Source organism: Microtus pennsylvanicus, chromosome 1, assembly GCF_037038515.1.
Source record: "Microtus pennsylvanicus isolate mMicPen1 chromosome 1, mMicPen1.hap1, whole genome shotgun sequence".
In the NCBI taxonomy this organism is placed as follows: domain Eukaryota; kingdom Metazoa; phylum Chordata; class Mammalia; order Rodentia; family Cricetidae; genus Microtus; species Microtus pennsylvanicus.
Window position 1 is genome coordinate 86,096,504 of NC_134579.1, and position 15,407 is coordinate 86,111,910.

Sequence of the window (15,407 nt, forward strand, 5' to 3'; positions counted from 1 at the left end):
ATATTCAGTCTCTGTCTGGTAATTGGGAAGCAGCCACAGGGACAGGGAACGGGCTGTCAGGACAGGAAACTCCGCCTATACCAGGTCACTGAGACCCTGCAGTTCCTATACCCCCAAGTGATGCCCTGGCTGCAGGTCCAAGATTAAAAGCACAGGTTTGGGGGACCAATCCTGATTCCAGGACTTGGTCTCCTATTCTGAAGTACATTTGATTAAATGTCTTGGGAGTTAGCAAGAGAGAACTTTTCAGTGTGCTGAAACATGGAAACTTAATACTTAAAGTACGAGTTAGTCAAAGGACTACTGCACGTCCATGTATGTGGGTGACTAAAATGTCTCAGGGAAATACTTCTATGATGTTCCTAATATGATAGAACAGTTACCACAGACTGAACATCCCAGAAATGTCCTCCAATTCCAAAGACCACAAGAGGCGAATCTCATACTTGACCTTACAAGACAATTGTAACTAAATGCAGGTACATTGACAGCATTGCATAAAAATCTTCTTCAGGGATATGGAGAATATGATCAAACGACATTCTCAAATAATTACAAAAATATTTGTAAACAATCTGCTCTGGTTATGACACGAATAGCCAGCATCTTGCCACTTCTCTCAAGGTAAGAGAAAATATGCTCCCAAACTCACCATGGTAGCATGGGAAGAAAACAAATGAATTAGAGGCATTCAGGCCTGAATATTCATTCTCACGTTCAGAGAGTATCCTCTCCAGTATGATGCCAGGCATAAATCAGCCACTTTTAGCTGCATGATGCATGTGACAGAGGTTAAAAGGGACAGGGGAGTCCAACCAAACTGAAGTCAAAAGTGCAAATGGCTAATTTAAAAGTGTGTGGAAGAAAAGAAAGCATTTCTGAAGTTATGTTTGGTCATTGGGCCAGTAAGACTTTGTTTATCGAAATCCCCTCCTTTTAACTTGATAAAAAAAAAAAAACAGTTACCACGGGTAACGGATGAGTCCATATGCTTCCAGCTTCCAGGCAGACTCCTTCATGGCCAGCCCCCAGTAGCAGAAATGCTAAACTGTTAGATCTGAACATTTACAAGTGCCTAACTAATTATAAACTAAAAATAGAATGCATTGAATTCAAGATCAGATGAGAGAGCCAGCATCAATCCACCCACTACCCATCCTCCCTACTTCCTCCATTCACCTCTATCCATTCTTCATCTGTCTGTCCATCCATCCATCCATCCATCCATCCATCCACTAACCCACCTATCCACCCACACACTCAACTATCTATCACTCACCCACTCATCCATCCACCCATCCATCCAATCATTCATCTATGATCCACCCACCCATCTATCCATTCATCCATCCATCCATCCACCCATCCACCCATCCATCCAATCATTCATCTATGACCCACCCACCCATCCACCCATCCATCCATCCATCCATCCACCCATCCATCCAATCATTCATCTATGACCCACCCATCCATCCATCCATCCACCCACCCACCCACCCTCCCATCCATTCATCTATCCACTCATCCCCCATCCGTCCATCCATTCATCTATTCATCCCATCCATTCATCCAAAGCCTACCAGGACTCATGAATAAAACTTCTAATTTCTATGCTATAGGAGTTCCAGTCTAGTGACAGATTGTGAACAAGACACTCTGGTGTAGCACTATAGCGCCAGTCAGTGAAGTCTACCCAAACTGTGTTGAGAATTGTATGATGCAAAGAGAAGAAGGCTTCCCTAAGAAAAGACACTTCCTGGAGGCCCTAAGAGGGGCTATAAACAGGCAGAGGAAGTCACCAAGACAGACACAAGGAATGTGACAGAAGAGGATGCTTGTTAGAAGTCCACTTGCTTCAAACCATGGGGGGCTCACTGGGGTTTGCAGGCATCATGAAGAAATACACAGGGGAAATTAAGCAGGGTCTCCATCCGTCATGTTTTGTGGGTTAAATGAAATGCTCCGGAAAGATTTAAACAAGAAGAGAGACACCATCACCTCTCACCATCTCTTCCACTCCTTGACATCACCATGACAGAGATCTATCAATACAGAAGTCAGAACACATACACAGTGATGGATCTATGACAAGACCTCCATCCATCTTGACCTCCCGGACCTCCTTTAGTGCTCTGATTTCAGGTCCCCACACCGATCCTGATATAGTCATTCTAGCCTGGCTACCCTTGTTCAAGCTCTCCAGATATGGCCCACCCAAGGGCCCATCTCTGGCACTTCTTCAACAACAACACTCTCCCTTCCCCTAAACAACAGCACCCTCCCCTCCCCAGCTTCCTCCTCCCCCTCACTCCTTCTCCTTCCTCCCCTCTTTGATGGAGCCCATCCCTGCTACCTCACCAAACACTGCACTCTTGAGGGTGTGCACCCATTCATATGCATGTGGGTATCGGGCATTGGAACTCTTTTTATTTTTTACATTTATCAGCTTCAAAAATATCACATAACTTATTCTATCTGTTTTGTTTTGCTCCTACTAGACTTTAACTCCACAAGGGGCAAGACTCTTGCTTTGTTCACTGAGGTATTGTAAACACTAAAGGCAAAGACTGGCCGTAGTAGAGGCTCAGTCAATGTTTGATGTATGAGTGTAAGATTGGATGTATTCCCCGCCCCGCACCACCCAAATGAAATAAGGGATCATAAATGAGGGTGAGAGGGGCCAGGGAGAAGTTTGTGTCAGTGATAATGAGGACAGGTTGAGCGAGGACCGTGGTCACTGTGAGGCAGCTGTAGGTTAGCGTTATTACAGATATTACAAGTCAGAACTCGGTGGACGGTATCCGGGCATGAGAGATAAGCAAACAAGGATGATTCTTCTTATATAAGGCATTAAAAACAAACCTGTCATGATTGACATAAGAAACACCTCCCCCAGGCTCATATTGTGAACACTTGGTCATAGCTGGTGCCACTAATGTGAAGGTCTTGTGTTGGGCCTCATAAGACCCGGGCGTGAGGCCCAGTGTAACTTCCTGAGCCTAACTTGAGTTTGGTGAGGCCCAGTGTAACTTCCTGAGCCTAACTTGAGTTTGGAGAGGATTGACTCAGCACAGCCCAATTTAGGCCCACCTCTGCCCAGCCACCACTGACATGGCAGGATATTATTGGCCCTTATTCCTTACTCTACCTTACCCCATCCCAAGACTCCTGCCCCCTACGTCCACCCTGTGTAAGTTCCTGCCTTGATGCAATAAAGTGATTTCCTGCTTCAGCAGACTCCTGGCTCGGTGTGTGTTTCTCCCCGGTGGCCAGGGGAGGTCTGGGTCATCGACACTCACCGTCCCGCTCAGCCCCAGGGAGAGACCAGCGGGACCAGCTCTGCCTCAGCCCTATCTGCTGGAGGATCCCGGCAGTCTTGGAAACTTTGGATGTGGAACATGCCTGAAGAAAGTATATCACCTTGGGGAGGATTCTTGGGGACATATTATCCCTGGCTCCTTCCTGTCACACTGATTGCTGTCTGTCAGAAGTAAGGCTGTCTCTCACCACATGCTGCCACCATGATGCTCTGCCCAGGAGACGATCTGCCATGGGCAGGACCCTCTGAGACAGTAGTGGTCAAAAGACCTTCTTTCCTATGTTTGTCTGCCAGGTATGCTGGTCACGGTGGCCTGTAACCCATAGAAGATTCCACCTAAGCAAGTGCTAAGTATTTATGTTCATGTTCTATTTTCCCACTGACATCTGGAGAGCGTGTGTTCTGTCCCAGTCTGTCCCCAGAAACCTTCTGATGCCCCCTAAAACCAGGGTGTCCTTGGCTAGTTCACTGCAGACAGGAACAGATACACAGCAAACTAAACCAAGGGGGGACCACCAGATTTGTGAGGAGCCCCACCAATCTGGCTTCTCTCCAGCTGGAAACTCCTTTCTCATGATAAGCGGCGCCCACTGGCTCAAAGTTCTCCCTGTTCTCATGACTCCCAGATGGGGCCCAGCTGCCCAGGGCTATTTCTTGTGTTCCGAGCCTTCTAGCAGTCCACTGGCTTTTCTTTTTTATCCCTTCCGTCTGTCCCCTTCTCCCTCGGCCACCCACTTCCTAGGCCCTGTTTGAGCGGACCTAGTTTTGAAGGATAGCTTGAAGACTTCTTATTGAGGCATGGCCTCTGGGATTTTTGCTTTGTTTTGCTTTTTGTTTTTTTAAAATTCTGTAGTTTTTGGATCATAGGGCTAGTCGACTGCATAGCTGTACAGAAAGCCAGCCCAGTCAGCTGACGGGCAGCTGTCTCAGAGGCACGCATGACTGTTCCCTGAAACTGCTTTTTCCAATTTTCTCTGCTCCTTTTTCTCAAAAATTCTGACAAAAGAGATACCTGCCTCTACATGGACCAGCCAAGTGATGGGGCACTGTCTCTTGAGTGCTCTCCTGTTCCGTTCCGTTCCACTACGTGCCGGAGTATTGGACCTTAAGCGCCGTCGTTCACGATAAATGGATGGCAGTGGTTTTCTAGCTCCTCCCTGGAAGACTGATGTCAACTGTAGATGGGAGCCTGTTGTCTGTGGCTGTATCTGTCAGGCGGGGGAGTGTTCATCTGTGTCCGCCTGGGTTTGAAGGGAATGTTTCTCTAAAGCTCCCAGAGGTTTCTGTGAGTTCTGCTTGCAGAGGAGCCATTGTCGTGGAGGAGGAGCTACTGTAATCACTGTATCCTGACTGCGGCCCGCATGTGCTTAGGAGACCGTACCACAGGAACTCCTCAGCTTCCCTCTTCCTCTCATATGGAGAAGCAGTGTGAGTGACTGTGTGTGTACAGGTGTGTGCTTGTGTTTCGGGCACGGTGAGGTTTGGGGGGATTGCAGTGTAATTATGTCTTGTGTTGTGTGCGGATCAGGAGTCTTTATGGGATATCTTCAAGAAGGGTATCTGCTCTGTGGTCCGTGCCCATGGAGTGTGTGTGTGTGTGTGTGTGTGTGTTTGTGTGTGTGTGTGTGTGGTGGGGACTAGAAGCTGTATCTGAACATGTGACAAAGGGAATCTGTGGAGCATGTGTGTTAGAGATGCCCTCCAGGGCACTGGGGATATGTTTTGAGGTTTTTTTTTGAGGGGTGTGGGGATTGGGGTATATGTTAAAGTCTCTGGGGTGGATGTCCACGGGGTATCTTGAGGGCTTCTGTGTGACATGTAGATCTTTGGGGGTGACTGTGGGACATCTGTTCTATCTGGGTTTACAGGACCCAGTCCCTGGGGGCTCTGCCGCTCTCTCCATGACTCTGTGTAGGGAATCTGCCCCATAGCTTTCCTTGGTCTCAGGCAATTCTCTGCCTCTCTGGAGCTTCAAGTTACGGGTGGGTACCAGCAGATGCCTCTGGTGAAACGAGTAGGCTTTGGCTGAGAGCTGGATGCAAGTGGTGGTTCCCTCCCCGTGGCCATGAGGAGAGGTGGTATTGATCATGCCTGTGTGTGTGTGTGTGTGTGTGTGTGTGTGAGAGAGAGAGAGAGAGAGAGAGAGAGAGAGAGAGAGAGAGAGAGAGACTTGTGCACTTGTGATCATGCAGTGGTCACACCCATCCCTGGGTCACCTACTAACACTGATTCCCAGTCCACAAAGGCACATACTCCGGTCTCCAGAGTTATTCTCGGGGAGACTGAAGAGGTAGTGTGTCAAGGGCCCTCTCTGCCTGACAATCTGCCAGACACTGTAAGACCAAATGCAAGGGATAGACTTGGACTTTTTTGCACTGTTTCCAGAGGAAGTCCAAAAAGAAGATGCTCCACAGAGGATACCAAACAAGAACATTTCCATCCAGAAGTGTCCCAGACCTCCTCACCGTGAGTCCACTGCAGGACACTAGTGTCTCCATCAACTCTGTAATCTATAATTATGATCTGTAGCCTATGATCTCGTATCCCTCAGCACGTCCAGGCTGCAGCTCACCCTCTTACCCAAGCTCCCACGTGGGATAGGTTCACAGATCTGCCCGTCACTGTGGGCGATCCCTGCTTCCCCTCCCATCTATCGAGCATGCCAGGTTTTCTGCACTGGTTCCCAGGAAGCTTGAGCAACATTCCAGAAGCCAGCCAGAGGCCCCAGCTTTAAAAGCTGAGAGTGAGGTTATCAAGGTCTGAGCTGAAAACTGCACACTCAGCCTGCCTTTCTGCAGGTTCCACATCTCTGGTTAAGCCTACCGAGCACCAAACAGGCACAGACCGAACCAAACTGCGTCTATCTTGAGTAGATAGAGACTCCTTTCTTGACACTGCTCCCTAAAAACCACAGTATGACAGCCAATTGGTTATGTATCATTTACGTTTGGTCAGGTGGTACACATCGCTGGACAGCTTAGAGCACTACGGAGGGCATATGCAGGCTCTATCAAACACTGTGTGTGATTTTAGCTGAAGCACTTGAGTGCTTACACATGTTGGTATAGAATGTCCTGGAACCCAGAATACTGGGGGGGCGGGGAGCTTACCCTCAGGTCAGCTACCAGTATAGTTAAAGGAGAGCTTGAATTATGGCTCTGTAGTGAATTCTGGCAATCTTTTCTTTTTGTTTGAAAAGGGCACCTAGCTAACTTTGAAGCCAGGGTCATTCCTGACTTTCACTTTCTTTTTTTAAAAATATTTATTTATTTATTATGTATACAATATTCTGTCTGTATGCCTGAAGGCCAGAAGAGGGTGCCAGACCTCTTTACAGATGGTTGTGAGCCACCATGTGGTTGCTGGGAATTGAACTCAGGACCTTTGGAAGAGCAGGCAATGCTCTTAACCACTGAGCCATCTCTCCAGCCCATGACTTTCACTTTCTGAATCACTCCACGAGACCATCTCTAGTTTACCAGAAGTAGTTGCGGCGGCCACACTGTCCTCATAGACCCACATTTTTTTCCTTTCCAGGACGGGCACGGCTTTTGTCCCCCAAGTCCTGACGTCAGGACGCCCCGTGCCACCCCATCAGTTGTGCTGGTCTTTCCTCCTGGGTGCATCTGAGTTACTTTCTCCCACTCTCGCTGGCTCTGCGTGGGCGGTCATGTTTTCCAGGTAATCACCCATGACTTAGAGGCAGGGGGCGTCCCTGCTGGGGACCACACCTTTGGGCCTGTGTGCCATAGCCTCTCACTACGATAGCTTGGATGGAGAGTGTCCCCCCAGGCCTACTGTGTTGACAGCTTTGTCCAGCTGTGGGGGGTGACAGAACCTTGAAGAGGTGAGGCCTAGAGGGAGGAAGTTAGATCATTGGAAGGACGCTCTTGAAGGGATATGGGCGTCCTGGCCCCTCCTCTTCCTGTCTCCATCGCTGGTAAGCTACCGTGGGATGGCCTCTTCTACCACATACTTCCATCACGAGGTACTATATCCCTGTGGGCGAAAAACAACAGGGCCAAAACCCAGCAGGGCCAAATGATCAAGGGCTGGAATCTCACAAACTGAGCAAAAAGAACCCCTGTTCTCTTTAAAGTTGTCTATCTTGGTTCTGTTGTCATGGTGACAGGAAGCCGATGCACATTATCCCTTTGCAACTGTGAATTGAGAGACCATCAAAGGACAGGAGCTCTCCTTCCTGACAGCGCATTTGATGGCAAGAAAGGTGCTAGGTGTGAGTCATGCCAGGAGCATTGCAGAGGGAGGGCTATGAGCCGTGATCTGGGACACTTTCCCAAAGAGATGGGATTGGATCCTAGCATTGCTGGAGGGAAGAAGTCAGGATGGTGGGGTGGTAGGAAGTGGCCCTGTGACTGGCCCCTGGACTACAGGCAGTGGTGGTTTCAATGGGAAGTGTGTCCGATGGGCTCAGGTAGTTAAACTCTGGGTCTCCAGTTTGTGGTGCTATCTGGGGAGGTGGTACAGCCTTGCTGGAGGAAGCGCATCGCTGGAGGTGAGCTTTGAGAGTTGGCAATTTCACCCTACTTAAATTTTGCTCTCTCTGTTTCCTGTCTGCTGTTTAAGATGTGACCCCTCAGCCTGCAGTGATGCCTCCCCCACCATTACAGAGCTCACCCCCTCCCCCAGAACTGTAAGCCGAAATAAACTCTCTTTGCTTTAGGTCACTGTGTTTAGCACAGCAACTGAAAGGGACTGATACATTCGGCAGGAGTGGCATCCAGCACGCACAGGGGACTTAGAAAACTCCTCTGTGGGACCCCTTTCTCTGTGTTTCCCCCACTTGGTTGTTTGGGCCTAGGGGAAGTGCCTGAATCACGACACAGAGGCTGCCCACCAAATACGTCTATTACTTGAATAATCACTTGAACTGTTACTTGCATAGCAAGTAAATTTCTGTTGTGAAAACCCACTGAACTTGGTGGATGTTTGTTAAAGTGTCTTAGTCATGTTCTATTGCTGTGGAGAGACACCGTGGCCATGGCAACTCTTATAAAGGGAAACATTTAACTTGGGTTGGCTTACAGTTCAGAAATTTAATCCATTAGCATTATGGCGGGAAGCATGGTGGCGCACAGGCAGACATGGTGCTGGAGAAGGAGTTGAGAATCTTCCATCAGGATTCTCAGACAGCAGCGAGAGAGAAGACGCTGGACCTGGCTTTGGGCATTTGAAACCTCAAAGGCCATCCCCAGTGACACACTTCCTAATCCCTGTCAAGTAGCGCCACTCTCTAATGGCCAAGCATTCATATCCATGAGCCTACGGTGTGTGTGGGGGGGGAGGGGGGATTCCTATCCGGACCACCACATCCAGCGTGCTCACCTGAGTTACAACAGCTCATCATCTGGATATTTTATGTTTTCCTGAAATATCCATTTTGATCTTTTGTATTACTGATTTTATTATCATCCGCTTTGTTATACTGAGAACTGTTTCTTGGATGAATGAATAGATTCAGCTTCAGAGGTACAGAGTGGTATTGTAGTCATGTCAGGAGGATGAGGCCAAAGCTGAGAGATGACCATCATGGAGCAGGGTTGTGAAGTGGAGTCTGAGTCTAAGGAGATTAGAACTCAGAAGAAAAAGCAAAGCACCAAGCCCCCCTCCCCGTGTGTGTATGTGTGTGTGCACTCACGTACGTGTATGCGTGCACACATGCATGTTCACGTATACCCATGTGTATGGAGTCAGAGGTTGACATTAGGTAGCTCCTTCATTTGCTCGTCACCTTGTTTAGAGAAAGGATTTCTCGCTGACCCTGGGGCTCACCCATTAGGCTAGACTGACCAGCCAGCCTACTACAGAGATTTGCCTGTCTCCACTCCTGTTGGGGGTACTGGTATGCAGCATCCAGATTTTGTGTGGGTGCTCGGGATCTGAACTGAGGTCCTCATCTTTGGACAATAAGCACTTTCCAGACGGAGCCACATCCGCCAAACCCCTGGCCATCTTGAGAACATTTGGTTGAATCATTTACCCTATTGAAATACATATATAAGAAATATATATTATGGGGAAAAATTGCTTTAAAAACATATGGCTCCACCTCTTCAGCAATTTCATTTAAACTTCAATATTTACCTTAAGAGTTCACCTACAGATGCCAAAACCAGAATGTTCACACATCCCTGCAATCAATCGAAAAAGAAAAGAAATGAAAAAAGAGTCCCCCTTGTTCCCCGTGTGCTGAAAGTGTGCGCTCTCTCAGCAGAAAGAGCAAATGGCATTTCTCCCTGCGAGATGAGTGGGTGACTTTCCAGACAGCCCTACCCCCCCTCAACCAGGTGGAGAGTCACGCGCAGAGACACTGGGGCGTCCATGACCTTGAGGGGGACATCAGCTCAGCCACACTGCACTTGTCCAAGTGATGGGCCTCAGAGTCACAGGGCACTCCAGGGCACTCCCCTGTGGCACACAGAGGACCTTGATGATGCCAGCTCACAGTAGCTGTGTTTGGAGTTGCATTTGATATGGCGGGACACACCGGCGTAATAGCTTGGTGTATATAATAATGGTCTGACTTTATTTTAATTAAAAAAGAAAACAAAGCAACAAAAAAACCCTTGCTGCCACGAGGTGCCTAATAGATTCTGTCACTCTCTTGGTGTCCTAGGGACCTGTGCTTGGAGCAAGCTAAGCTAGAATGGTGCGGGAAGCGATTCTCTTTCCCTTCTTCCGCCTGCCTGGTGAGCATGTGGGCATCAGGTCTGTCTGCTTTGAAAAGGAATTCCGGCTTTATTACCTCCCATTCGTCCCCTGGCTCCCTCTACTGAACTCCTCACCTATCTAACCTGGGGTGCTATTTGGCTTTGGACCCCATCTTCCAGCCTTGCGCTTCCCCACCAACCTATCTCGTACCAACACACGGACAGCTTCCACTCGGCTGCTCCCCTGCACAAAACCGAGATGGCAGCCTGCTCCCTGCTAGATTAAATTGAGACCCTTAAAAGACCTCAGCCTTCAAGCCTCCATCAATGGGGCCCCATCTTTCATCATTTCCACTTCTGTGGTCTGAGTTAAGCCCTCCTCCAGTCCACCTGGCTGACACTTCCTTCCCTGCCCACCACCTCTGTGTCATGCTTACAGAGGGGCATTCATTGGCTATCTTCTCCCAAGCTGGTACTTGGAGTATGCAGCTGGCTCAAGAAGGTCTCCTCCCTTGCCCCAGTCTAAAGACTATTTTCTCTAATCAATCCTGAAGATCACTGTCTCCTGCCTGCCGTTAGCAGGATTATGGGGCTCTTACTATATATAAGCACTGCTTCAGTACTTCTAAAAGGAATTTAAAGAGGTGCATGTCCCTTTCCTTTCGAGATGAGGAGACTAAATCTCTGAGACCTCGACCCAAATCTCAGCGTCACTTGACACTAAAGTCTTCATCTTTACTAGCCACTAAACAGACCCGTTTGTATTTGTCTTCTGAATGGCTGTGATGGCAAAGCACATTTATTCTTCTATTCCCCCCCCCCCCCTTTTATACCCTCCAATGAGCCGAGTTAAGTGTTGAGCACATGCCTTTGACACACTCACGGATTTGAGTTCCTGCTTTCCAGATTTAATAATAACATGACCTCAGATGAGCAATGTATGGAAGCAATGGTCACTGAGATCGTTTGTCTTGGTAAATGACAGGTGATAATCCAAATCGGGACAAAATGACCGGCAACTTTCTGATAAGAAACCAGCTCAGCCTCCATGGAATCCTTTCTTCTCTTTCCTCTTTTGGAAAAAGAAAACCCGGATCCGACACTTGAGAACTCATTGCTATTCTGAAGTCATGTTGCGTCCAAGCCTTCTTCAGACCACCCCAGGGGCCTTGTGACATTACCTGCTAATGCTTCTAACTCATCTTCCCAAACAAAGGGGCACCAGCCTGTCAACCGACACCCTTCCCTCTGTAGAGAGCTGAGGTTCTCTCCAGACTGGCAGGGTGGGTGAGTACTCACCGTGGAGCCAGCCCCCCTCGTCAGGCCCCTGGGTGCATGTCTGTGGGGTGATATTTACAGTGCAGGATGGCTGGGCCCGGTGGTCGTTGACGGGATTCTTAATAAAGGCTGGCTTCATTAAGACAGAGCGCGGGCGACGCGCCCTTGCTTCGGAGGAGAGGACAAGCCAGCACAAGACGGATGCTCTCCCTTGGCTTGGAAATCATGCGGGTCAAGTGCCTTGCCACGCATTAACGGCCCTTTAAGTTGCTAGGCAGACCGAGAGGAGCGGCGCAGATAAACCAAGGCGGAGGAATTACGCGATTCATCCTGGGCGCATAAATGCTGCCACACAGACGCCGCCTTTAAACAAAGTGATTTGCTAAATGTGGGGCTGGCGATTTTCCAGATGGCCAATGTGACACAGGCTTGGATGAATCCTTTCTTCAATCACGCGTCTGTCTGGACCGAACCATGAAAGGCCAGGTTACAGCCACTGCAACGGCTGCAGCAGCTTCGAAGCCCTTCCATAAAAGCCTCCTGGTGTGGCCAGCAAGACAGCTGGAGCAGATACCCTGGCACAGCGCTAGGGATGCCCAAGGACAGCTGCTTCTTAGACGGATGCCAGCCAGCTCAGAACAGGGCTTTCTGTGCCTACTGCGCCACTTCACACACCACCAGGTCTCTGGGGTCTTAGTCCCAGATGAAGCTGTAGTAGAGGCTAAGAAACAGAAACACCACTGTGTCCTATGCCATCATTTTAAATATGAATTATTAGACATGATTTTAAAATCATTTGCATAGGTTTTTGTCTCCTCCCACCTCCACGCTCAGTTCTGGGAGCTGAACCTAGAACCTTGTATATGTTAGGTAAGCGTTGTAACCCTGTGGCACACAACAAGACCCTTGAAGTCAGTTTGGAAATCAGCAAGATAGATGGAAAAAGCCATGTCAATTTGAATACATGATTTAAGGAAAATTTTAATTTTTAAAACTGCCTCTCTCTGTTGTGCTTTCCTCCCAGTAAATTTTATCTCGACTCGAGGACTTTGCTAGAGACGATGATGATCCTTTCATCCCGGGACCTTAGGGTTCCACAAAGAATAATTGAAATGGGGTCTTCTGGAGACCACAAGGGGGCATCAACCCACCTGTCATAGAGAGGGCAACAATGGGAACAACAATAACAAAAACCCCACAAAAAACCCCAGCTTTATTGACTGGGTCCACTGTGCCAGGCTGCACCCCCAGGCAAGCCTGGTTTGGATTGATGGAGTTCTTCAGCAGCTCCTGGGAGTCCAGCCGCACCCCACCAGAGACCCCACTGGCCAGGCGGAGCCTCCGCATTAGTTCCTTTCTGACTCAAGAGACAAAGTTTAATGGGCTGAGTCATCGGTGGAAGCTTCTGTGTCGTGCAGGGGAAAACTACTTGCTTGCTGAGGAAGAACCCCGAAGTGGTTTCAGATCTACACTGGGTGGAAAATTTTGTCGACTGAGTTCTATTTCCTGTGTGCACATGAATGCTTTCTCACTGATGGGGACTTCCTTAGGAGTTTCCGATCGTGGGGGCTAACTGACCCACAGTCAGTCTGATGTAAACAAGCTCACTGAAGAGCTGTTGGGCAGTGGATACCATGGTCCTCTGCCTGTCTCAACCAGGTACCACGGTTGGTGGCCATATCACCCAGACCATGCGCGAACTCTTCAGATACCATGCTTGCCCTGAATCTTTTGTGGCCGATTTCCTCAACAAGATCACAAGTCCCCTCATGTTATCTGCAGGATAATTTCTCAAAGTACCCTCCATAAGGACAGGTGAAAACTGACTTGCACACAGCACCGCCTTAGGGTGTGCTTGGCCAAGACTTTCTCATGGAGGTCTGGATTGCAACAGTCCCAGCCACTAGAAAGGACTTGGTACAGTCCACAGCGTTCCAGTGAAGAAAGAACAAGAAAGGCATTAACTCTGGCACAGTTCCATTTTTTAAAAAGACCAAGCAATAAGAAAATGGCATAGAAACTGTAGACGTTGTGTGTTGATGAGCCAGTGCACTGGCCCAGTGGTTAAGAGCGCTCGCTCTTCCAGAGGACCCAGGTTCAGGTCTCGGCACCCACATGGCCGTTTTCAGCTGTCTGCAGCTCCAGCCTCAGGGGACCCAACACCCTCCTCTGGCCTCTGCATGCGTGTGTACACGGAAACATATCAGGCAAAACACCACACAAATACAATGAATAGTAAGTTTTTTTTTAAGTTATGTGCTGGTTTAGATGAGCTGGCTCGGCATGCAAAGGCAAGTGCCACAGGCACGCGGCCTGAGTTTTGATCTCTGTGCCCCGTATGGAGGAAGGAGAGGACTGGCTTCCGTAAATTAACTGTCCTCGGACCTCCTCGTGTTTGTATACGCACACACTCAAGATTAATAAAAGCGTAGTAAAGAGAAGAAGATTTTAGGGCTGGAGAGATGGCTCGGTGATTAAGAGTGTATCTTGCCTCTTCCGGAGGATCCAACTTTGGTTCCCAGCACCGGCACCGGGCAGCTTACAACCACCTGTAACTCCAACTCAAGGCGATCTGGCGCCCTCTGCTGACCTCTGTGGGGACCTGCCCTTGTCTGCCCATGCTCCCCCACAGACACACATAATTAAAAATAGCAAATTAGGTCTTTAAAGAAGTAGATCCCTTATTCAGCCTCCCGAGACACAGCCGACCTCTGCCGGAAGTCATCTTTTAAGGCTCCACGAGGCATAGCTCAGGCTGCAGACACCTCAAGGACAGTCACTCTGGAGCAGCCTTCACAAGGCTCGTAACAAACAAGGTCCCCTGTCACAAATGTGGCTTCCCTTATGCTAAGTATGACCGGGTCCCCGGTGCCAGGGATACAGAACAATAAAGAACTATGCAAATTGTGGAGCCTCTGAAACCTGCCAGAGCAGGGTTAGGAGGCAGATTAGATGACAAAGCGGGCGGTTAGCGCTGCCGTCCTACAAATACTCTTGTTTCTCTGTCGCATAACCCCGCAGCTTAGCGAAATGCCACCCTGAGATGTTTAACACTACATTCATTTTAAACCTTTTCCCATGCTAAGGGGAAAAAAATCTTTCTTGAAATGATTGTCAAGCGAGGTCTTAAATATGGTTTGAAAATGCCACGACTTTTTAACATTCAAATACAGCTCCACAAAGTCACCCGTGACTGACATTTTATCCCATCTCAGAGCTGTTAATTAAGAAGCTCAGATATGAGCAGCAGAGATGAAATCAACAGAAGCTGCAAGCCATTCTTAAAATAAAACGCAGCCCCAATTTGCTTCGATCCTAAAGCAGCACACCCTGGGTGCCTAACGTGTCATTCACACGGAGTCCACTAGGGGGCAGTGGATGATTGCGTCTGAAGCACGGGGGCTTTCCGGCGCCTGAAGTGTGGCAGGCGCTTCACACAATGATCAGAGCTGCAGTGGTGACAGGTAGGGAGCAACCAGTCTTCGCTCCCAGCGCGTCTGTCAGAAGGATAAGGTGAGATGGGTCATTTGCATTTTCAGCAATGAGCTTGCATTCTAATGAGCAGCCAAGGCTGCCTGGACCTGTCCTGGCTTCCCTCTTCGGCTCGCGCAGGAAAGCAGTAACCAGGCCAGACCAAACCCAGGAAAGCATCCAAGAAGAAGCAGAAGCAAGGAACTCCACTCACAGGGGCTGGCTGCCACTGGACACCGCGGGCATAGAGAGGCTTCCCTCTGCCACGAAGTCCCTGCCAGATTCCATTTGGGGAATTCCAGCCTGGAGGCTGCAGTGGCGCAAATTCAAAACACGGGTCCTGTACTAGTCTGTATGAAGGGCACCCCCTAGAGCGGAGCAATACATTGCTTGTGCTCTCTTCCTGCCCGTGGGCCGTGGGTTGTGGATCTCTGCAGGGTTAGATGCTCGTTTCTGGGCTCCCTCCTATGAAAACCCTCGGCGTGAAAACATTCCAAGACGCATAGAGGACAGCCCCGGAGTGAGATAGGGAAGGGAGGCCAGATGCAGTTCTAGGCGAGCGCCGTTCCCTCCTGTCTAAACTACGGAGAGTATGGAATATCCTGTCACCCGGTCACCGTTCATGCTTGCGTCACTCAGTTTCCTCTGCTGGGGAATCTGCATTT